Source organism: Protopterus annectens, chromosome 7.part1 (assembly GCF_019279795.1).
Source record: "Protopterus annectens isolate FY-2018-M chromosome 7.part1, PAN1.0, whole genome shotgun sequence".
NCBI lineage: Eukaryota > Metazoa > Chordata > Ceratodontiformes > Protopteridae > Protopterus > Protopterus annectens.
In genome coordinates, this window is record NC_056740.1 from 351811029 (window position 1) to 351836003 (window position 24975).

The window sequence follows — 24975 nt, forward strand, 5'->3', positions numbered from 1 at the left end:
GTTGTACAGCCAATTGTAATTACCACTTCACATGTCCAGCAGACATGTCTGCAAAATGGGCAGCTATGTATGGGGCGTAATTTTTTTGTGGGAACAGAGTGCCCTTTTTTTTTTTTTTTTTTTTCAGGTGAGAGTGGAATTTGAGGTACAGGAAGTAGGTATATTTGGGGAGGTAGGTAGGGGAGGTTAACAGACAAGACAAACAAGATGCATACAGGGGTGGAGTATGACACATGTGGGGGGGAAACACAATTGACGGGGACGGATGTTGGGATATCTCGAGCCCATGAGCCCACAGATGGCAACAGTGGAACTGACATCCCCACCCATGGGCAGTTGCCACTGTGCCTTCACAGCCCAGGATGGGGCTGTGCTGGGGGCTGTGTAGGATGGGCAGCAGGGACACCCGTGAGTTGTGCCACCCGAGCCTCAAGCTGCCTTAGGGGTTCAAGCACAGACTGTCTGATCTCGCTACGCACCACAGACTGGACACTTTGGAGGGTGAGTGGACGGTCTCCTCCGGCCACGCTTGCAGAGGGGGACGAGCCCCATCCCCTGCAGCGCTTCCACCCGAAGGTGGCACAGGGCCACTGGAGGAGGTTCCGGCCTGGGCACTAGTGCCAGGTGCACTCGCCAGCTGAGGTGGGAGAGGTGGGTCCACTGGAACCCGCCTTCCCTGTTGTCCTATGTTTAGACATATTTTATGACATTTTGGGTTAGTAACAAACAATACCATTCAAAATTAGTTGTAACAGCATGCATCAGTATTCCCATTAACCAAACACCCATGAATTCCAAACATTGAACAGCAAGCATAACACATGCATATTTTGAACAACAGTACACAATCCAACAGCATGCAGGGTCGATTGATGGCAACAGGCCATCGGGTTTGGATATGTGAACAGGGCACATGCAGCAACGTACATGCAAATATGTTTGAACCAACAGGACAAATGTCCATAGGAATTGATTGTGAATACACATACCCAGTTTGTTGTGGAATGGCATTATTTGTGAATATAGGGTAGGGTGAAGAAATATTTCATTAACAACTTCAACTACATATACATATGCTGTACATCTCTAGTAGCTGCAGATATATATACCCTACAGGTCTTACTACAGTTTCCTATATGTAACCTTAGGAATGTTGTTGATGGGACTGTTACTGATACATTAATATCCATTGCATTTTTATTCATACACATTTCATATCTGGCTATGTTCAGGTACAGCATCCTGCTACATTTCATTTATATGGCTCTAGACAACTGTGGATGTTCATTATTTCATACAACCATACTATCTCCATATTGCAAGGGTACAGCAACATATACAAATTGTGGGACAGACACATTCCAGCTTCAGTACTTTATTTCAAACATTTCACTTTTTGGTTGTGGCTGTCTCATTCATTTCATTATGTACTGACTGCAGTATACTTTATTCAGAAGTTATAACAGCTTTCTTGGTCGATTCATACATCTTTCTCTCACTCACTTGTTTTATTTTACAATTCAAGTTGGTACTTTATTGTAGGCATTATTAACATGTCATAGCTGCTTACAACAATCCTTTCCAACAGACTCACTTGTTTCATATGGCAGATTTTCTAAGGGGATGTATTTCACACATGTCTATTATCTTTGGCTTGTTTACCAGTGATTTTCAGGCTGCTGCAGGTTATCTGATATTACACTTCAGGTGGCTAATCACTATTTCAGACTTGTTTACTTTTTATTTCTGGATTACAGGCTGCATCACTTATCTAATCATACAGTGCTAGCAGAATCTTTCTTCTAGTGTTATTTGAACTTTATTAATATGTGACTACACTGACCTCTTTTACAAGCTGTCTCACTTATATTGTATAACAAGTACAGGAATATAATTACTAACCTGCCTGGTGGTGCAACCGCTCCAGCCTATCGGCATAGGCTTGCCTATTCGCAGAACGCACACCTGCAGCTGTAATATAAATGAAGTAATATTGGAACATACATCTCCATAATATCGGCTAGGATAATTCCTTATATACATAATTACATGGATACTTACTCAGTAGTGGGGCATTGGGCATTTGCCGGGCCTCCTGGATCCAACAGTTCAGTTGGTCCTGCTTCCATCTCTTCAGGTCCGCATGGTGGTGACGGACCTATTCACCAGTCCTTGGTATGCCTGTGGCACTGGTGAGATCATGTGCCAACCGGTTCCACGCCTCTGCCTTATATGCACCCCACAGAACCTGGCCCTGCATGAGTTGCGCCTCATGATCATGGACTAGGAGCCAAACCATGTATTTGGACTCCTCAACACCTCACCTCTGTGCTCGAAAGCGACTGCCCTCTCCTACACCTGCCATCCTGACTGCAAAAAATAGGTTCCACAATCAGTTATGCTGTGTATTCCCGCCTATGGGGCTTATATATGCCGTTTTTCCCGCACTTATCTGTGATTGGTCATTTTGGAATTGTATCAGCTTCACAAAACCTGCTTTGTCATGCTTCTATTTCCATTCATTCCTATATATATGCTAATACTGCAGTTTTCAGTACAGCTGTCATGGCTTAGTGGTTCAGTACTTTGACTATGATGCACAGTATCCTGGGTTCAAGCCTGGGCATTGCTTCTTTTTTTATTTTACTACTGTCTAGACAGGCTAGGAGGTGTGTCTGTTTAAAGGCGGCTTTGATACAGGTTGCTCTACGTTGCCCGCCGGTAAGCCAGTTGGCGCGCTGGGCAGCTCCGCGCACACGGGTTACGCTGGTTAACGCATTATTTGGCTATGAGCATGCATATTACACTGTGAGAAATGCTGCGCAACTACGGGCACACACTTTCAGCGTGTTAAAGCACTGCTCAACTCCGGGCACTCCTATTACACCTGTTAAACCACTGCTCACCTGCAGGCATACATACTCAGCTTGTTAGAGCACTGCTCAGCTATGGGCACTTCTAAAATATTTTATTTTTTATTGTGTCAGAGTTCTTCATAAAACATGGCCCATTTCATTGCATTTTACTTAAATTATAATTATATATATATATATATACATATATGTCAGGGGATTGTTTCATGCTTATTTCACTAAAAATAAAAAATGATGTTGCTGGTGCTCGAACCGTGACTGCCTCCTCTTTGGCCGACATCTCCACTATGCTATGCTATTGCTACTTGGCTTATTTTGCATATTTAGAGCTTATATGCTTTTTCAGTGACTGCTAACTGTGGCTGAGCGAAGGGCACACCCGCGCAAACGAGCGCAATTACGGGCAAACATTTCTGAAATAAAAAAAAAATTAAACTGTTCATTTTTACATTTTACTTTTCAGTTGGGTTACTAGTCTGTAGGGGCATGTGTGCTGTTGTGTTTTGTGACATTTCCGCGGACTCGCTCGTGGGAGTTTCCTTTTGAGACTGTGATTCTTCTGGGGGCGTGTCCCTTTGCAGATCTCGCCATGCGGACACATCCCCTACTTTGCTACATGGACCATGTTAGCCTAGGGTGTGATTCAGTATGCCCTCATGAATATGCATGGCATGCTGACATCACCCCGTTTAACTGCAGCCTCCGTGTAAGACTTGCTAATTCTTACACGGAGTCTTCGTGAATCCTGCCCATAATGTTTATGGCAGCACATGCAAACAGCAAGTAAAAGTAGTACCAACATCATAATAAAAATAAAACAACCAGTGTAAAGCAGTCTAACCATGTATCACAACCTGGCAAAATGGTTATGTTGCATTAGGCAATGTGACACAGACTAGTAATGCAACCATAACTAAATAAAAGCTAAGCTTGCCTCATTCCAGAACAAAAGGAATTAACCAAGTATTTATCACTGCAAAACGTTGAAATACAGAAGTACTGGTTAAAGTAGTCATCAGCAAAATTAGAATGTATGAGGCACCAGATACAAATTAAGACAGTAATCTTATAGTGCCTTCAAAATGTTACATCAAACAATGTTTCTGGGTTGCTGAGCAACATATTTTCATATATTGAAAGAAAAACAAAATACACAACCAGTATTTTCTTGGCTTACTCTACAGCTATAGAAATAATAAATAAAAAAATGAATGATAAATACAAGTAATAGGTTCCTCAGGAAACAAAAACGTCAAAGCTTTGAAAAATTAATTTTCTCAAGGAACCTATTACTTATATTTTTCCTTCTTTTTTTTTGTCCTACATAAGTGGTGTTTTTTTTTTTTTTTTTTTTTTTTGCTTTTTTAGGAAAAAAATGTCAGCAAATAAGAACTATTTGGTCTATCTATTCCTTTAGACTTCCTGTCTACCAGACAACTTCTAACAGATTATGAACAATCAACTCCTGAACTGCTAAGTACTGATTCATCAGTCACAAACAACTGACAATACTATTCTTCTAGACAAAACACCAACTCAGAGCAAAGCAGCACAGTGTTCTTCTAGAGGGGGCAAGCCTTCTCATATCTTCAATCTACCATTTCTTGAGTACAATAGTTCCACAGCTGCAGAAACATGGTGAAAAGAGAAGAACCCAAAAGGGTTAATATTTGACAAGCACATTCTATGATCTTGCGGACCAAATTTGACAAAGGAAACACTCTCAGTGAAAGATAACATACAGAAATTAAAATTAGGAAGTTGCCATTTGATAAAAGACATGTCAACCACTAGGAGCTGAATCCTTCAAATTGTTTATTACAACTGCTTTATGCTATCCAATGTATTATTTATTTATTTCATTTACAGGTAGGTGGACTGTGCAGCATAAATGCATACAATGATAAAACAGTAGCTACAACATTAAGAGGGAATTACCAGTAAAGGGTGTGCCCTGTGTGATTAGCCAGTTTTCAGTAGTTAAAGTAAATGTCTTTTTCAATGTTTACTAGTTCATGCTGCAGCTGTGTAGGACCCAGATCCCCTAGTGCCTTGATCTTCTTTTCATAACTTTCCTGGTACCTGTCCAGCTTACCATCATGGACCTGTGCTCTGCAAGGTGAAAACCGTTAGTGTGTGTGATCAGGGAAAGGTGGTGCATCCTGGTATGGCACCATCCTGACAGTTGTGTAGGACGTTTTGGTATTACCTACCCACTTCCCCACTCAATATTCAGTCTGTGCTATATATATATATATATATATATATATATATATATATATATAAACCAAAAACCACTAGTCTTGCAAGTATCAATGAAAATTGAAATGAAGAACCAAACAGTCCTTCAGGTAACTAGTGCAGCTATGGCTTATTTAATGGTTTCATCTGTTATTGTCAAGACTTCTTCGGAATTACAGTTCAGCTTATACTCACATAATCCCATATAAAACCAGTTGGTGGAGTTAATAATTTAACATCTCCATTCTTTAAAATACATTTAATATTCAAACTGCCACTTAACTCTGGACTTATGTTTGCCTCTCATCTGAATTGCAAACACAATTCTTTTCTTTTAAGCACATTAGCATCTCCTTTGAACTAATTTGTTTCTACCCAGTCATGCACAATGAAAATGTTTTAGAATTTCTATTCATATTAAAGTTTTAATACCACACATTCTTATTCTCCTTTTTGATAGCATGTAGATCTTTATATACTCACTATCAGAGTTTCCTGGTTTTTTTTCTAAATAAAAGGAATCACAGGTCTCACAGACAGCAATGTATAAATCCCTGCACTGTTACAGTTAAAGTGCTGTCTAGTATATATGGATTTGTCATATCATTTTACAGTCACATACTGACTGCTCTGCATGTATTTACCTATCTTACAAAACCTGCATGAAAATGCTCCCAATCTTGTATTATTCTGTGGAACATCCCAGGACTCTTTTTTGCTTTGCATCTTAATCTTTCTGTTTTCATGAAGATGAAAGTTGTGACATACCCTACATTGTTGAGCAATTCCATGTTGCACAGAAACAAATTCCAGCTGCTACTCAATATGTTTTTGATACTGGAACTATCAAGTGAACAACCCAGACAAACACTATCTGTGCATGCAATGTGAAGCTGTACTATACTTGGTTTTGTACTACATATGCATACACTGATAGACAAGAGTCAATACTGAAAACAACTAAGGTTTGATTCCCTCACCTCCTTTCTTTGCCTACTGTGCAACTCTGGATAAGTCATTTAGTGAGATGCTGTTTCTGAGATGAGGATGAAAATGCTCCATAAGGACTGGTGCTCTTCACAATGTAGATTGTAAATAATAACAGATATAATTTTTAATACTGTTATTGAATTATTGTGTAAGACATATGCAAACATACATTTATATACAAGAAAACAAACCATGTTAAGATGTTCACATTTATATAATTATCATCAAGACAACATTACATAAATTGATCACTTTCTGCCTTTCCTTAAACCACACTCAACCTCCAAAACATTGTTCTGCATGTATTGATCCCACAATTTGCTCCTACCCTTGTTTAAAGATTCCACTTTCAGGTATTTCATCTCTGTTACAATATTCACTACTTCAGATACAGTTGGTTTATACTTTGATTTCCATTTTCTAGAAATTGCTTTTGGCAGCCACCAGAATTAAACTTGTCTAGGCCTTATATTATGTCTAGGCAATTCAAATCCTGTATCCCAGCTCAAAACAATCATTTCCTTAGTTATACCCATTTGCTCACCCAATATTTCTAACATAAATTTCTGTAGGGAATTCTTAAAGTCTGCCAACTCATTACACTCCCAGAACATATGGTCCCAGTTATCTCCTTCTTCCCCATCACACCTCCAACATCAGACAGCTACCTGATGAAAAATTCTTTGATGTCTGCTTGGGGTATAAAAATACCTATGCAAACACTGCCAAGCAAAATCCTGAATCTTCTAGACTCTTTTGCATATGTGGGAGCCATGTATACATCCTTCCATTATTTCCTTATTAATTTCTTATCCAATCTCCCTTTCCCAATCTTTTCTAACCTCTTCTTATTGATTCCCATAGTTACTGCAGAATATTTTATATGCCCTACTAATGATCCTTTTTTAACAGCAGCTTCTGTTCTAGATTCAACTAAAAACTCTACCAGAGTAGGCCTTTCACTTAGAATCCCATTGTCTCTTTCTCTTTGCCTATAATCTGATATCAATCTCTTGTAGGAAAGGCAGCCTCCAGCCTGCAGTCTAAATGTCTTCTTGGCCTCTTCCAACTCTCTTACCTTTCTCTCTCTCTATTTATTTGCTCCCAGTACTTAGGTTCCTTTGCCAATTTCCTCCAGTAAATTCTAGCCTGGTCTTGCCTGTTGCCTATATACCTAATTGCAGTCATCCCTATGATCAGAATATCCTTTTTCCATTCTCATGTTGGCTTAGTTCTTAGACTACTTTCTGCTTCTTTATAAATATAATATTCTGTATAGCTGTTGCTATTCTCCTTAAGGATCTACACCAAAAATCCCACTCTCTCCTTATTTCTTGAATTTCCCCCTGCTTCATCATCATCCCTTTCCACTTTGAATTATAGCTTTCTGCTTGTGTTATGCATATGGCCCTTAACTGCGTAGCTTCAAATCAGGTTCCTAAACCACCTTGTTCTATTGGAAGGATCAACGTATCAAACTTGACCTTTGCCCTCTTCCCATCCCAGATAAAAATTCTTTAGCTCTTTATTAATTACTATACGCAGTGTGTCCTCTGGTTGATAAAAATATGCCTGACCTGTATATAGAACTAAAGTGACTAAACTCATTTTCACTGTTTGCATCTTGCTATCCATATCCATATCCATAAACAAGAGCTTCCAGTTTCTCATTTTTTTGCATTATCTTTTGTTTAGTCTGTTCTCTTATATCTTCAGTTACCATAACAGAATCTTTTTACCCTTTCTCCTAAATACTTCATTGTATCATGTCCCCATAAATATGGGTATCGCTGAATCAATTCATGCCTGGGTACAAAGTTTATAGCTATAGCCTTGTTTTGTTTTCATTTATTTTATATCGCCAAAAGACTTGAAATTGTTTGAAAACATTCAATAACACTACAATGTCCTTTTTTTAATCAGGTACAAAATAATATCACCTGCAAATAAAGCCAACTTTTCTTAATTACCATATCAAATGTATCCTTGAATTTCTGAGTCCCTTAATGTAAATAATAAAGGAGAAAGAGGACACTCCTGGCTGTTTTTTATGTTCAGATACAACTTAACAGAGAAGAACTCACTTAAATGTTTGCATCCAGTCCCTCATATATCCTCCTAACTAACCTTATTATTGTATCAGGGAATGCAAATCGTTCCATTACCCAACTCATAAAATCCCATCTTACTCTATCAAATGTTTTTTCTACATAAAGACCCACCAACAGCAGTGGTATTTCTTACTTTCTGCTTCCCTCTAGATCATCATTGTTGTACAAATGTCAAATGATTGCTTCCGTTCCACAAAACCACATCAATCAATATCTATCAATTTTGGCAACACCTTTGCCCTTGTTTAGCTTTTAGAGATACAATCACTTTATGATCATGATTTAAAACTGAAATGGGCCTGCATGAACCTGGGTCTGAAGGATCTTTACCATCTTTAGGTATTACAGCCATCAGAGATTTCTTCCAGAATGTTGTTGCCTCCCTTCCTTTTAAAATACAGTTAAACAAAACCTTCCTGATCTTTATCACTTTCTTCCCTCCTAACTTCCAAACTTCCATAGGAATCCCAGCTGCAGGAATAACATATATTCCCTGAAGGCTTCCCTGCAGATTGATTATACATCATTGTTTTTATTTCATCTCCTCGTATCTTAACTGGTAATTGATGAGACTCAACTACCTTTAGCTATGGCAAAGTTAATTCTTCCATAAATATTTCCATTTGTGCTTTTTCTTGATGTCGACATTCCTCTTCTTTATACAATTTCTCATAAAATTTCTGAACTCTCTCTAGTACCGCTACAGGATCTCTTTTTTTCTTGTTATAGGTTTCCTAAGTTTAGTAACAACCCTTTCTACTTTCTGTAACCTAAGATGTTGTGCTAAAAGTTTTTATGCTCTGGAATTATTATAAAAAATGCAGTCGCTTAACAGCAGTCTTGCTATATTCTTGCATATTATCCAGATACTCCCTTATTTTCTCTTTAGCACTCAGCATGTGCACCTCGTCTTGTTCTCTGAGATTCCACTTATTCAGTAATACTTTAACCTTTGTCAGCAACTCTAAAAAGTTCTTATTTCTTAACCACAATGTTTTTCTTTTATTTTTACCCTATTTTTAAACTCTACTTTCGTTTTACCACAGTCACTAGTTATAGCCTCTGAAGAAATTTCTATCTTCCCTAATAACTCGCAAATAATTTCCACTACCCATTCCTTAAATCCTTCTCTTTTAAACAGGTAGATAGATAAGTGCAAGTGTCTCATCTGTACTTCATTACCCTGTACTTTTATCTTAGTTGTTATTGGCGCATGATCTGAAACAGTTATTGGATATGTAAAGCTTTCAATGAAATGCAGATGTTCCTATGAAATATAATTTCTGTCTAGTCTAGCCCAGTTATAACATCTCGGGGAATAATATATGTTAATTCTCTCCAAGTTCCTACTACTGAATTCATAAAAAAACTAAAACAATGAGTAAAAAAGTCACACAGGAAAACCAATTGATTAAAAAACACAAAAAGAGAAATCTAGCAAAGCTAGACTTTCCACTGCATGATACCTTAAATCTCTTGTATGAGAGGCAACATGGGATATATGCAAATTACCCTTTAAGGATATCAGGTGTTTCAGCTAAATGGCAATTTTGAATGCCCGTGACTTTTTTCTTTTACTTTTAAGTCTATTTATGGACAATGTCAGGCCAATAAAGCCAAACCCTCTAGATGTGGATATGCATGTTTCTGCCTTCTTATGGCATCATCAGCACAGCATAAGAGAAATTTTGACTTTTGGAAACACAGGGTTGTCATACCCAACTGATATCCATAAACATTAGGGTGTCTACAAAATATCCCAAACAACAAACTAAAACAATGAGTAAAAATGTCACACAGGAAAACCAATTGGTTAAAAACACAAAAGGAGAAATCTAGCAAAGCTAGACTTTCCACTGCATGATACCTTAAACCTCCTGCATCAGAGGCAACATGGGATATATGCAAATTACCCTTTAAGGCTATCAGTTCTTTCAGCTAAATGGCAATTCTGAATGGTCATGACCTTTTCTTTTACTTTTACTTTTAAGTCTATTGATGGAAAATTTCGGGACAATAAAGCCAAACCCTCTAGCTGTGGACATGCATGTTTCTGCCTTCTTATGGCATCATCAGCACAGCATACTTATTACTGAATTCATGTCTTCCATACCAAATATTTTCATATTTTTTTCAGAAATCTACCCTCTTTTTTATACTTTTCTTTCTAGGTCCCCTAGATCATCCTCATCCTCACTGTTGCAAATCAAGTTCCAGTCCACGCCTATAAGTAATATTCCCTGCTGAAAGCTGATTATTTCTCCTCAGATTTTCTTAATCTCTGTAACAGCAGTTTTAGGTGGAATATAAATATAAATACATACCAGCATACTCCTCCTCCCTTGCCAGCAGCTGTTACTACCATACATTTACCGTCACTATATTTTTTCTTCTTCCATTATTATTGGAATTCCTCTAGTAATTACTGGAAGTACTCTCCTTTTCTTTTGTCCCAGATACCCTGCTGAATATCCCTCCTGAAATACATTCTTTATCAAATTCAAATGCTGGTTTATTTTCAAGTGTGTCTCCTGTAGCATTGCATTTTGCATTCTACAGTTCTTGATATAAGTCAGTATTCTTTCCCATTTGTCTATACCTGTGAAGTCATTCACATTCCAAAATAATATGTTTAGTGTAGCCATTATGACAAAAAGTTATTATTCCCACCTGTTATATATGACAGCTTTTTTTAATGTCTACTTTTGTGTTACATGCACCTACTAATGTTTGGTAGGGTTGATCTTTTATACACTTGGGTTTTTTTTACAAGATTTTTGTTTTACCAAAAACCCTCAAAAAAACAAACAAACATACTCACAGAACAACTCCATGACCTATTACCTTACAACCAACACACAAAACTATGTACATCTTCAAATAATGAAGTTTAACCCTCCTGATTGGAGTAATTGTCCCAAACTGGCAGCTGCACATACAGGTTAAACCTAAATTAAAATTAAGGTTATCCATGCTAAGACGCATATTACAGTCTGTGCTTCTACTTACATTAATTGATGTCTGCTCTTGTCTTATCTTTCTTCCCTTCCCAGTTGTGAAAAACAGCTTGTATGCTTCCAGAAAACATTAATTTTTAGAAGTGAGAAAAAGTGCACTGGCTATCTTTAAATTCATCAACTATTGTCACTTTAAAACATGTCTGCTTACAGAATCATATGACTTATAACATTCGTTAGTTATAGGTAGGTAATGTTGAAGACATTTTAGGGGTATTGATGAAGACATTTAATAATATTTATCTTTATGGTTTGCAATAGGCAATTAGTATATACAGTTAATGAGATGAGTGTCTTTGTGAAAAAAAAATGTGTAGTTAGTCTAGGTTCACACAGGGACATAACCAATGGGATTTAAGGTAGGTTTTCAGCTTGCTTTTAAATTTTGTTAGTGAGAAAAGGGAGGTCAGATCACTGGGGAGAGAGTTCCAGGTTTTACCCACGGTATTAGAGAACAAAGAGTCACCAGCCATATTGTTGGTTTTACCTGTTTGTACTAATATTTTATTAGATGAGCGTAGGGTCTTAAAGTTGTTGTAGGGGGTGATAAGGTTGGTAAGAACTGGAGTGTTAGTAGGCTGATACAGGATTTTGTAGGCAACTGTGACTTGTTTCAATAGAAGTAAATTTGGCAACTCTAGCCATCCTAGTTGTTCATAATTAGTACAGTGATGGGTTCTGAATGTAGAGCCTGTTGCAAATCTAGCAGTATTATTGTAGGAGACAGCCAGTCTGTTCAAGTTGTTTTTTGAGAAGTTAGTATATATAAGGGAGGTGTAGAGGAGGGTGGAGATTAAGTGAGTGTGGGCAATAGTAGCTCTTACTAGTGGGGTGAGAAAGGATTTGATTCTATATTGGGAGCCTAGTTTTTTGTTGACTGTTTTTATGGTACTGTTAATGTGAGTATCAAAGTTAAGGTTATTATCAATTAGTACCCCTAGTAGTTTTGTGGTTGAGTCAGGGGATATGATGGTACCATTGTTTGATGTAACAGTAAAGTATAATGGGGAGGCCCTACGGGTAGGAGTAAAAAGTAGGAGTTTGTTTTTTTGAGGTTCAAGATGAGTCAATGGTGTAGTAACTATTTCTCTACTGTCTTAAACACATTTTGGGTGAGGGACTGAAGGTCTGATAGAGTGGGGGCTGAGCATATTAATGTGGAATCATCTGCGTATTGTATTGAGGTAGCTTGAGGAATTACAGAATGTAAGTCATTGATAAAAATAGAAAATAGAAGAAGTCCTAGTATAGAGCCTTGGGGGACACCAAGCGCAATGGGGAGATAGGGACATAAGTTGTTCTCCCACAGAACAGCCTGTTGCCTATTGTTTAAGTAGGACTGAAACCATTGTATAGCCAGTGCATCTAGTGATAGGTTTTTGAATATGTTTATGAGAAGTTGGTGGTTAACCATATCGACGGCTTTAGAGAGATCAATAAACAGGGCTGAGGATAGAGTGTTGTTATTGCGATTTTTGTTAATACAGTCAGAGAAGGATAAAAGGGCAGTTGTAGTGCTGTGAAATGGCCTGAAGCCATGTTGGCAGTTAGGTAATAAGTTGTTATCTATAAGGTATTTTAACAGTTGCCTATGAATGCATTTCTCCATGATTTTTGCCAGTGGAGATAGTATAGCAATAGGTCTATAGTTGGATAATTCCCTGGAGTTTCCACCCTTATGCAGGGGGATAATATGTGAGATCTTCCAAATAGATGGAATAGTTCCCTCAGAGATAGTTCTATTAATCAGAATGGAGATGGGGTAGGCTATGGCTTTTGCAGCTTTTTGCAGATATTCTGCAGGTAGGAGATCAGCTGCTGGGGTGGAAGGTTTGAGTTTCAGAATAAGGGTACAGATAAGGGATGTAGGGACAGGTTTGAGATGAAATGAGGGAGGTAAGGTAGCAGTAGAGGAAGTCAGAGATGAGCTGTCAGGAGTTAGTTGATTGGCAAGAGACTGAATGGTCTCAGTAAAGAATGTGTTAAAGGTATTGGCAATTTGCTTTGGACTATCATGGTCAGTACCTAATGGGGTGGGTGTGACAGAACGACCTGGGTGTAAAAGTGTGTTAATCCCTGCCCAGAATTTTTGTGGTTTGTTTTGCTGGGTTTGTTGGAGTTGACTGTAATAAGTTTCTTTTGTCTGACAGAATGGCTTTTTTGTATCATTTAGCTGCCTAAATTTTAAATGATCCTCTGGGCTTTTAGTAGCAAGCCACTTGGCCCAGACTTTATTTATGAGGAGCATTTTTTGTTTAGTTGTTTTTGAGAGCCAGGGGGTGAGTTTATTCCTAGTTCTAATGGTCCTTTTTAGTGCATGGTAGTCTAGAATACCTAGGAATTTAGTATTAAAGTAGATTACTGCTTCCTCTAGAGGTAAGTTTTTGAGGGATGACCAGTTGCATGCTTTAAGTTCAGTTTGGAAGATTTCAGGGTTAAAATTTTTGTTGCTCCTCCTTGAGGAAACAAAAAGAAATCTATTTATTACATTGTGGTCTTCTGTTTTTTAAAATCCACATGCATTCACAAAAAGCTTATCACTAGATTAAGCCAAGGGCATTAATCCAGACATGCAAAAGTCAAGGAAAACATTTCAAGTTCTACATCTATTATAATGTACACTTTTACACCCCATCCACCTCCCCAACAGCCCAAGATTAAAACCAATTGACTTAAACATGCTTTTGTCCAGCCTTTCTGTTCATTTTACATTATAATGCCTACATTTCTTAAAACTGAAACAGAGAGAAATAAAAATGCACCTGGTTACTTTAGTATCTTTATCATATACAACAAGCACAAAAAACACTTTACTATATACACACAATTTATATAATAAAATGTTTTCTACAAATACTGCTATGAGCACAAATGTTTTGCTTTTATGTACTTTTCCCCTCCTTCTACTTCCTCTTTTTTCCCTTTTAGTATCTTTCCAAACAGTAATGACATGAATTGGGGTATATGTCTGCCAATCCAGCAACAAATGTAACTATGTCAACAAAAATCCAATAATTCTCAGCCACATTTTCCTTGTAAAGCCATATTTACCAAATGGGATTAATGCTTTACAGTCTCACATTTATTCACAATTTCAGTGTTGCTGGTCTTATTCATGTTCATTTCCATCTCCAACCCTGGACTCCAGTTCAAGCCGACAGTACTCCCAGCTCTTCTAAGCAAATCCTGTGCTTTTATCTATCTCTCAAGAGTTTTCCTTTGGAACATGGGAAAATATTTCACTAACAAAGTCTCTCTATGAGCCTTACCATCAAAAGAATGAAGCAGAGTCTCCTGTATGATGGCACACCCCATGTTGGGCAAACTTTTGTATTTCCCCCTTAGCCTATTCTGCATCAAAAAAATACTTTGATCCCCCAGGAAAAATATTCTGAAAACAACTGGATACAGCAGCTTGAATCTCATACCTGTCTTTCAACATTCCCTGATTCTGGGATAAATTTGCTTCTCTTCTACCTTGTATACATAGAATAATCTTTTTCCATAAACACTCATAAGTTCATAGATTCATAGGTAGGTACTAGGCTATCTGCCCGAAGGCATTTATAAGCCTAGCCAGAATGTGTTGGCTTTCGACACCCCTTTAGATTAGTTCCCTGTGCCTCTGTCCAGCAGAGCCACTGAAGAAATTCCCAAGCTAAGCTTTCTGTTTCCCATCCACTCGACAAGGTTTCTTTTGAAGAGTGTTAGCGAGGTGCTCTGCCTAATGTAGATTGGGATCTTGTTCCAAAGCATGGGAAGTCTCTGGGACAGGAATCTATCCCTCCAGCGCATCTTATTTATTGTTGTGGTGAGGTTTAGATCCATAGAGTGCATGGCTCGATGGGATAAGGTTTTCTTTAGGTGGAGCATGTCCATCAATTCTAGGTTGGACATGGCCTTGTATGTCAAGTGGAGGTCACCTCTGAGTAGGTAGTATGCAACCGAGTACAGCTGTAGTTTCTTCAGTCAAGCTGCAGAGGGCATCTGTTTAAGGCCAGTGATCCTCTTGGTGAGGTACTTCTGTGGTCTTTGCAGCTGTTGCAGGTGTCTTGTAAGGTACATCCCAAATGGGGCGTTGTACTCTATGATGGGTCTGATAAGTGATGAGTAGAGGGGCACAATGACCTCTTTTGATCTGGATGTAAACCCTTTTGTGATTAGGTAGGCCACGTAGAAGGAATTTCTAACCACTTTGGCAATGTGATTATCAAAGGTGAGATTACTTCCGTATTTAGCAGACTACCATCCATGTGGTAATCTGTGGGTACTTTGTTTTTTCCAAAGGGGATGACTATGCATTTTTTGGAATTTAGCTTGAGGCCATGATTTTGACACCAGGTATCTGTCTCAGTGAGACCCTTTTGGAGGATGTCTGTGTCAGCCGGAGAGTCAATTATAGCCCCTAGTTTGCAGCCATCTGTGAACCTGGTCAGCCATAGTCCTCCTGTGCTTGCCTGTACCTCTGAGAAGTATATGCCAAACAGGAGGGGTCCTAGGACTGAGCCCTGGGGAATGCCACTTGTAACCGGTTTAGAGTCAGACCTAGCTCCTGCAACTCTCACCATGTGGGTTCTGTCTGTGAGCCAGTTGGCAACCCATCTTGTGATGTAGGGGTTTATGTTCAGGCTGGTGAGCTTGTCTATAATACCAGAATGGGGAATGGTGTCAAAGGCCTTAGTGAGATCTAGGTAGGCTGTGTGTACCACCTTTCCTATAGCCTTGATAACTGTCTCAAAGAAGTCCACCAGGTTTAGGAGGCATGATCTGCCTTTAACAAAGCCAAACTGGGTAGAGTCCAGTGTTTGGAGGTTCCAATGTATCTGTTAATGAGTTCCATGATGATGCGCTCCATAGCCTTGCAGACCAAGCTAGTCAGGCTTATAGGGCGATAGTTCAAAGAGTCTGTTGTGGCTCCACCTTTGTGGAGTGGAATAACCGTTGCTGTGTGCCACTCTATGGGTACATAACCTGTGGAGTGGCTGAGTTTGAACAGTGTGTTTAGGTGAGGGGTTGGTTTGTCTCTCTGCTCATGTAGGACGCAGCCTCGGACACCGTCCAGTCCCATTGATGCTGTGTTTTTGGCTTTGGAGAGGGCTGTTTTAACCTGAGTGTCTGTGATTTCAGGGAATCTACATTCTTCTGGTATGGTTATGGGCCCTTTTGAGGGTGAGAGGGGGGTGAAGTTTGTGCTGAACCTGTCTGCCAGGATGTTGGTGATATGGGTCGGTTCAGTGTATTTGGTGCCAATCTGCACTAACTGAGCAGATCTGAGCATTACCACTTAGATTCTTGACATAGCTATAGAATGCCTTGTGGTTATCTTTGTAATCCTTGGCAATTTTTCTTTCAAAGCTCACCTTGGATGATTTTATGAGGGATCATAGTTTCTTGATGATACCAATCAGGGATGTCTTCCCTTCTTGGGATTTTACACTTTTCTGTACTAGTTTCCTCCTTCTATTGCATAGCTTGTTAATGGCAGGAGTCCACTAGACAGGTTTCCTTTTCTTGGAGGAGTGAGTCTTGGTTTTGCTTGAGATGGCATGATCCATGCATTCTTGTAGGTGCCCATAGAATGCATTAGTAAAGGATTTTTCAGCTTGGACAGTGTTATCCTTCAGCATGGGGGCTTTGAAACTTTCCACCTCGGTCTTAAGTAATGTGAAGTTTGCTTTTGAAAAGTTTTTCACAGTGGTTTTCTTGTCCGGGGGTGGGGGTGGAATGTGGATATCCAAAGTGATTTGTTAATGGTCAGATCTAACCAGTGAGGGGTTGGCCTCCTGTGTGGAACACCGGTCGCCCATGTTGGTGATGACCAGGTCCAATATGTTGTCACCTCTGGTGGGAGTGTTGACCAGTTGAACTAGGGTGTTTGAGTTTATAAATTCTAGGAAATGTTGGGCAAGGGAGTTAGTACTTGAGTAGTTCTCCTAGTTAATGTTTGGGTAATTGAAATCACCCAATATTAAGGTGTTGGTAGGACCTTTATGTTTCCCAGTGTTTCCAAAAATGCGGAATGGGGGTCTTGGGACATGTTGGGTGATCTGTAGAAAGCTACAATTTGAATTGCAGTTTTGCCCATTGCTAGTTGCATGTGAATGATCTCTGAAGCATCATGCTGTGCCACTAACCTGGAGGTGTGGGTATCCTTGATTAATATGGATATGCCTCCGCCTTTTGTATTTCGGTTTGGGTTTTGTGGCCGAAATGTATGGTATGAGTTGTAGCCTGGTAGTGCTGGGGTGCTCTCTGGAGCCTTAAACCAGGTTTCTGTTACTGCACATATATCGATTTTCTCCATACTCAGGAGTGCCTCAAGTGCACGCATTTTGAGGTTTAGACTTCTGGCACTGAGTAGCATTACCCTCAGTTTTTTGTTACTTGTGCTATTTATGGCGGTGGGTTTGTCTTTTGAGCCTTGCCTAAAAAAGGCACTATGAGGGTGGCAAAAGCCTTGACCAGTACTCAAAAGCCTAAGGGTGACAGGTGCAAGCCATCTCTAGTGAAACAGCATGGCTTGTCGAGCATGTCATCCCAGGCAGACAGACACTGGATCCCCTTTGAATGACACCAGAAACTTAGCCAATTGTTGAAATCGAGATTTTTTTCTTTATACCGTGGTATCATTCTTGGTGAGGGCAGGATGCTACTGAGGGTCAGGGTCATACCAGCCTGGGCTATGTGATCAGAGAGCTCTTCCATGTCTCTTTTCATGTAGCCCAGGCAGGTATGGCTCAGGTCATTCACACCAACATGGACAATGACAGAGTCATATTTGTACTTGTTCTGGAGTGACCTGAGTGCTTGTGTTATGTGGCAGATCCTGGCACCTGACAGGTAGCTAACAGTAACCTTCTCCATATTCAGCCTAGTGAGTGGGACGTCAGTGTGCCTGACTATAGAGTCACCTATTACTAGTGTGTTGGGTATGTTATTTTGCCTTAAGGGCTATGCTTGCATGGCACACTGGTTTTGTGAAGTATGTGTTTTATGGTTTGTGTTGGGGGGTGGAGGTTGCTTCGATGTTTTCTTTGGAGGTCTCTGTTGGTTTTGCAGATTTAGAGCCACCGAGTATGTTTTCATGTATTTATGTGTGTTTTTACCAGTGCTGCTTTAATGGGTCTATGTGAGACTGGTGGTGTGATGCAAGTATTTCCCTTCTCCTCTTGACTATCTGATCCAGTCTTGGGTTGAGAGAGCTTAGCCTCCAGTTTGGCTGTATAATTGCATCTCTTGCATGTATTAGTGTTTGGTGGTAGGAGGAGGGGGTTGTCTGTGTACATGAGGCAGTTGTAACATTGCCTCAAAATGCCCAGATTCACCAGTTGGACTGGAGAATACACCTGAAACTGCCCTTTGGACATGCCTGGATAGGTACAGTGAACTGTTTTACTGGATGGCTGGTAAGGTCGAATAGAGAGCCTTGTCCTTCTGTACAGTACAGGAGGGTCTAGTGCTAGGGTTTATAAGTGCTTGCTATAAGTTTTGAGCAAGTGCGGGGCTGAAAAATGAATGGCTTGAGTGAATGTTCGCCTAATTCCAAGGGAAAATTTGAAGAGGAGACTTTGTTGAGCCAGGAATAGTTTTACCCTAGCTAACTGGCGCTGCCTGGCAGGCAAAACCAGGCAAATACAGTATTTATAGCAGGGAAATGAAAGAGATAGAAATTAGCCCAAAATGGCCAATAAACTACTAATTTCTGGGCTGCAACCACTCCTCCAGGGACAGATAGGTGCTCAAAGCTCCTCTCCCTCACAGGTGAACAGAGAACTTCCTTCTATCCAAGTAAAGTATGGGCAAACACAGAGATTTGTAACACAGCCCTGAATTGAGCACTAACCTGAAAACTGGACTATACTAGCTTAGAAAGGTGGGAAACAAGTACACACATATATATATATATATATATATATATATATATATATATATATTTTAGAAAATAAAGCAGATACACTCAAAAAATACTTTAAATGCACAGAAAAGGATACTTACTGTTATATATCTAGATTTTATTTATTTATTTATTTAGAAAAGCTCAAGTACATAACAGACATATGAACATTGTTAATGCAAAAAAGGAAGATAGTTGAGTTCTAAATACAATATAAAGATACATCACATCTTGGGAAAAAAAACAGCAGCATATAAATATATATAGGTCAGTTATATATATATATATTATATATAGTGAGGTAAGAGAAGGGTATATGATAGTGGTTAATCAGGTTTGGAACATATATATATATATATATATATATATATATATATATATACAGATCAGAGTTGTATATATAAAGTAGGAAGAAACACAAATACAGTAAAATTAGATGAATAAAGTGCAATTTATATATATATGTATGTATATATATATATATATATATATATATATATATATATATATATATAAAACAATAGAAAACAAACAAACTAATTTAAACAAGTTACCCAATTAACCAAATAAAAGCTCAAAACTGAGACCTGTTCCAGCAGTTTTCAGTCAGACAAGTTCTAACTGCACATCCCTGCTTACTAGGGTGCAGGGGAACCTTCTCCAAAAAAGATGGCCTGGATCAGTGCTCAAGTTATACAAACAAAGCTAGATTCAGCAGGCCTGAATCTGGTCTATGCTACAGCAACAAGCCGCACCAATTTCAGAAAAAACAGTTCAAATAAGCAGGCACAATAAGCCTGTGACCAGAAATTCCCAGCTCAGAAGGGCAGAATCCAGCCTCTCCTCCCACAAGAGTGCAGACCACAAACCTTCTTAATGTAGAATAACTGGCCTGAAGCTCAAGTGCTTAAGCCAGAACTAATATACTTTTAGAATAGCAACAATTCCTAGCTTAGAAGGATGTAAGCTATCTGTCCTGCCACAACAGTGCAGACCACAAACCTTCTTAATGTAAAACAGCCTGTACGAAGTCCAAGTGCTTAAACCAAAAGACTTAGAATAACAGTTACAATTTAATCAGGCTACTTCCAAGCAGTAATAAATGCAGCAGAATAAATAAAATTGAGTACATTTAAGAAAAGCAAAATAAAGTATGAGGTAAGACAAATACTATAAAAGCAAATGAATGAAGTGCGCATTTTTTAAGTGCAAGAGAGAAGAAGGAAGAAACTAAGTGGGCTGGCCTTCTCAAATCTTCTATCTGTATTAAGTAGAGTGAACACTAGACTCAGAATATGATCTCACTGTACTCGGTTAAGTGAGCAAATGAGATGGACCCAGGATGAGAGTTCTAATGCAGACTTACAGGAGGGGCAGGCAATTCCAGAGCCATCAACACTAATACCAACACAGGAACAGGGAGAGAGGGTGGGGAACTAACTGCAGAGAGACACACAGCACACTGTTCAGAAACACACAATTAGGAAACAGAAAAAATGAAAATACAGTACTAAAACTGCATGTTTATACTTATCAGAATATTAAAATACACTACTGCAAGTTTCACTTGGCTTCAGCTTCTAATGCAGATGTTTGTAGCCAAGCAAGTCTCTCAGGACTTGAGCATAAAATGATTTCTCAAACTTTGTGGCTAGCACTTAAAGTGCAGAGGAATCCCTCTAGGCTACTAAATATCAGATAAAGAATTGATAACACTACCCCCTCTTATAGCAGACAGACACACAGCACACTGTTCAGAAACAAACAATTAGGAAACAGAAACAATGAAAATACAGTACTTTTAAAACTGCAGGTTTGTACTTAACAGAATACTAAAATACACTACTGCAAGTTTCACTTAGCTTCAGCTTCTAATGCAGATGTTTGTAGTCCAGCAAGTCTCTCAGGAGTTGAGCATAAAATAATTTCTCAAACTTTGTGGCTAGCACTTAATGTACAGAGGAATCCCTCTAGGCTATTAAATATCAGATAACAAAGAAGTGATAACACCACCCCCTCTTATAGCAAACAGACACACAGCACACTGTTCAGAAACACACAATTAGGAAACAGAATTTCTAATACAGATCTTGATTGCTTTCTCCTGGCCAGGTTTAGAGCATACACACAATGTGCCCTTTCAATTAACAAATCCTGCTGTGGAATACCAGACCAGTTACTTATCTGTGCTTTCATACAATCATTACAGTCTGTTCCTTCCAGTTTCTCTGGTGCAGCATAAAATCTTAGGTTTTCTCTGAGTGGTCTGCCCTCTAACTCTACCATTTTTTGTCTTGATCAGTCTCATACTCAGCCATCCTTTTCTTCAACTTGACCTCTTTTTTTCTGGTCTTTAGATGTTTCACTCGATATACTTCCGTGTTTTATTTATTTTAATCAACTCTGAGTAGATTTGACTTATTTTTTTCCTCTAATTACTGAAAGTTATCTTTTGTACCAAAGCTGGAGCTTGAACTGCTTTCTGATGAACACCTGCAGTATTCTTCCCAGACAGTGTTTTCTCATCACCTTTTCCAGTTAATTTTCTTTCAGGTTCTCTAAATTTCTTCTTTGTTGGCATTCATGCAGTGTACATGTTATCCAGGAATTGAATTTTACTCAAGTTGACAATATCACTGGCTGTTGTTTCTCAGTTTCTGTTTTTACACTGGGAGAGGTGAAGTCAAGCTATTGATCAATGTGCAGCATTCTTCAAAGTCCAGCAATATTAGTTATCATTAAGTCAGAAGATATTATATATAGCAGCCACATAGCAGCAATATTTTTATTATACAGATGTTTGTTAGCAAAACAAGCAAAATTTGGCAGACTGTGTCATGATTCTTTCTAAAAGCTGAAAATACAAATATTGTTATGCACAGATAACTAAAGATACCCTTCTTTAACATAACAAATAGTATTGTAAATCCTTATCAAAAGTTACTTATTTGTGCTTTCATAAAATTAATACAGTCTGTTCTTTCCAGTTTCCCTGGTACAGCAGATAAAGGTGGCATTTTCTTGTAGTCTGCTATAACCTGGTATGTATAAGCATGCTGTGACTGCTTTCCAGAGCTTTCTAGTCCTTTCCATGTGGAATGCATGTAATAAATCAGTCAGGAAAACACACTCTGATCACGTTAGCATGAACTGTTATTTCTCTTTTCTTGATGTATCAGCACTTCTTCTGCACAAACTGAAGAATGCCTGTTATTGCCCAGATATCCTGTATACTAGCCTGTCTTGTAATTGCAGTTAGGAAAGGATATATTAAAATTATAGATGCACACATTAATTCTTATTCCAACAACTCTTCCTCTAAATGTAGAATGGCTTAAAAATCATACATATTTACCAAAAGGTTGCCTGCTGTTTAACTTTTTTCTTTGCTATACTAAATAAAATACAAGCAAAATTCAAAAGATACACTAGACCAAAATCAACTACTATTTTTCAAAGACAGAACATCAAGTGTCAAAATGTCACTTAAAAGTATTTCGTACATCAGAAGTACATGGGTCTATATCACTTTATCAAAGACCCAATTAAGCGAATCACTATTTGTTGAAACCAGTTAACTGAAAGCTAAATTTGCCGAAAGATCTATTCAGTGAATTTTTTCCCCTGGGAAAAAAAGTAGTTGGCCATCATCTGGAATTTTCCCTTTTCCCCACTGTAGTGCGATCTCGGAGTTGATATATTTAGTTAGGGGGTGAAGCCCAACACTTTGCTGGGTTTTAAATTTTGTAGTTTTTGTGACAGTTGTTAGATGGCTGACTAGTTTCTTTACCAGGGAAAAAATTTGCTGAACAGATCCTTCAGTGAATTTAGTTGGGTTTGACAAATAGCGATTAGCTAAATTGGGTCTTCAATAAAGTGATATAGACCCCAAAGTACACATATAAAAGTTTTCATCAAATATCTTTGTCATTCAGGAGTAAGTTTTTTAATGTCAAATCTTATTACTCAGACTTGCACTCACATTAACAGTAGAGAATATGTATTCCCTATGAAAAATTGATCCCATCAGGTAAGGTGCAAGTTATAATTGTGTGTGTAGTTTGTTTTAATGTTGATTTACTTGACTATACATAATAACACAATACTCATGTGTATGATAACTTGTATAAACAAAAGCAAAGTCTTTATAATCTTGAAATAATCTGTATAACTGTAAATTGTTTTATGCTAAATCAAGATAATGTCAGAATATGTATTTTATAAGCCCATAATGCCATACTTTACGAATGCCCTTGTACATTTTTATAAAACCATTTACAACTTAAATTTTCTCTAGCTTTTCTTTTCCATTCCAGTACATAATCCATTACAAAACAACCCCGTGTACATACTTCATAGTCACCAAGCACTGAAAACAATAGCTTTGACATGTAAAATAACATGGCAATTGTCTCCTATCATTGTTATTCCTTTAAGTAAAATCTGTAATACCTTATCAGCGTTTTTACATTTTCCATGTTTCATGTCCATTAACCATTAAGTAATGCATACATTATTTTGTAACAACTGATGCATGATCTGTTATATCTTGAGTAGCATTAACTCACATTTACTATTTGTTTTCCTCTGGTACATACATCTACAATGTATGTACTGTACCTGTGTACTATGTATGTATTCTACCTATGTTCCAAATTTCAGCTGTACACCACAAATCTATTAATTACCTTTATTTTTAAAATTTTTTTTTGTTTGTTCTCTCCACTGTAACTGTTTATGTGCTGCATACCACTGTAAAAACATGTCTCCTGTAATTTGTGTGTATACTGATCATGTCTAAATAACTAAATGTGTCTGTAATTTTTCTTTGTGGAGCTTTTCTCCCCGGGCCTCTGTTGAAAAAGGGCCTTTTTGGCTCAGTCAGACACCCCCGGTTAACAAATGTAAAATAAAATAAAAAAGAAATAAAATAATCATATAACTTGTCTCGATAAACTTGTCAGAATAAATTTATCAGTTCAATTTTTAAGGTGATGCCTGCATGGTGTCAGTTGTGATGTTATTCAATAAAATCTGTTTGATTATATGCACATACCACACATACAGTGGATTGTGGAAGCTGTCTGGTAATGCCCCGAACTAAACATATCAGACTGAGCATTTATGTTTCCTGCTGGGTAGAAATGGGAATATAACACAGCAGGAAAAAAGGGGAAGCTAGCAGAGGGAATCACACACAAGGAAAACAGGTAAGATAGAAGAGGAGGAGAAAGTGTTACCTTTTTTCTGTGAGACAGGTGCTTTTTTTCTTTTTTTTCAATAAGGAAAGCTAGGAAAGGATGTAAAGGAAGATGACGGCTTGGAAAGAGGTTGAGGGGATGTAGCAGGGGCAGACACATAAACACATAACAGAGACAAAGGCTGACATGGGAGGTGTAGACACACTGAAGGAGGAAGAGGACAGTGGAGTCAGACACAACATACAAACAAAGGGAAGACACTGCTATGAGGAAGATTTACAACTAACAGGTGAGGGCAATGCATAAATGACAAGGCTACAGGTAACAATGTTATTACTGCACAGGATTGTTGAAAAGAAGCAGTATATCTTGCTTGTGAGGTAAGCCTTGACTTCTCCCTTTGCTCGTGGGGCTTCAGCAGGTTCTTGTTCCTATAACTATGCATGCACTGTGAAGTTTTACTATACTGGCACTATGTGTAAGCTACTACTACAGTAAGAAGTGTAGTTAGAGATGGTGCATTAATCAGAAGGGGAATTACTGAGGGTGAAACTTACTGAAAGGAAGGAGCAATCCAGCATTCAAGGTACAAAGCAACTTTTTTTTGAATTGTTGTGTACAGCCATTGTGAAGCTTAGAACAAAAGTT